The sequence below is a fragment of the Poecilia latipinna genome, unplaced genomic scaffold (assembly GCF_001443285.1).
Source record: "Poecilia latipinna isolate Pla-1442-1.1 unplaced genomic scaffold, P_latipinna-1.0 Scaffold3274, whole genome shotgun sequence".
Lineage (NCBI taxonomy): Eukaryota > Metazoa > Chordata > Actinopteri > Cyprinodontiformes > Poeciliidae > Poecilia > Poecilia latipinna.
Window position 1 is genome coordinate 19,856 of NW_015115890.1, and position 1,175 is coordinate 21,030.

A 1,175-nucleotide genomic window follows, 5' to 3' on the forward strand; every position below is an offset into this window, starting at 1 on the left:
TCATTTTTATGTTGTTCTGTGGCGGAGTTTCAGCCCACCGACACATTGATAGCCATATATTATTATGGCTATCAATGTGTCTTGATCTGAGCTCCTTGTGTGATCTATAGATTGTTGCCAAGAGGAATATTAGTGACACTATAATCAACAACACAGATGAGCTGAAAGCATTCACTACATTTTGCTTCTTGAGCCACAGGCTGAGATAATGACATGACAAATCTCACCCTGACTTAATGATGATTCTGGATATGAGTTTGTCTTGAATTACTGACAATCATTTATTCTTCAGCTTTAATATAAATGCCACTCTTCCAATAACAGATCCATTTCTGTATCCATAGGTGTTCCTCAACTGGCTGTTCTCACAAACATTGACGAGGCGTGTATTGATACCAAGACAAATTTAAGAAATGTCTACAGGAGCAAATATTTAAAGAAAAAAGTGAGTTTCAGTTGAACTTTTAAGAAACTCAATCACTTTTAACAACTGACTCAAAAAGAAAACAAATGGGTTTTTTTTGTTTTATGTAGATTTCCCACTTGCATTCAAGCTTGGGGATTCCAATAAACTACATCCTTCCTGTGAAGAACTATAGTCACGAAATCCAGACATGTTCAGATGTTGATACTTTGATCCTGAGAGCTGTGAGACTGATGATTGATTTGGGACATGACTTCACGAACAAAGTGCTGAGATGATTTGGAGCCTGAGGAAATAACAAGCATGTATGATAAAGCCGCACATCTTCAAGGAATACAGGAAGAGACTGCTGATGCATTCAAGGTGTGCTAAGAGAAGTTAGACTGTCTGAAGCTATTCAAGTCTGAAACAGCATCTCAGTGCTAAACATGAGCACCAACATCCAGAAGACTGATATCAGCCTCCATATTTATTTTTAAGTAGTTTTTTCAAAGAAGTTACATGAATGATCATTTGTTCCTGACACACATTTCAGAGATGAATGGGTACTTTAGCAATAACCCAAATAACATATTAGAACAATAAATAGCATTGTTGTTGAGTGTATATGTCTATTTATTAAATAATTTAGCAACAAAAAGAGTTTTTGAATTGAAAATGTTGTCTATTTTGTCAGTATATGTTTTTTGGTTAAAATGTAATTAATTGTAATCAAATCAATTAAAAATTATGACAGTGTATAGAAGCCATA

General features: G+C 34.6%; 1 long non-coding RNA gene across 1 annotated transcript; it reads left to right on the forward strand.

Annotated features, from left to right (window-relative positions):
- The first annotated feature begins 224 nt into the window (after positions 1-224).
- Positions 225-1,066, forward strand: LOC106940547 (uncharacterized). Its single transcript, XR_001423129.1, has 2 exons — positions 225-445; positions 535-1,066. It is a non-coding gene; the product is annotated as an uncharacterized LOC106940547 (long non-coding RNA).
- Positions 1,067-1,175: the final 109 nt, after the last annotated feature.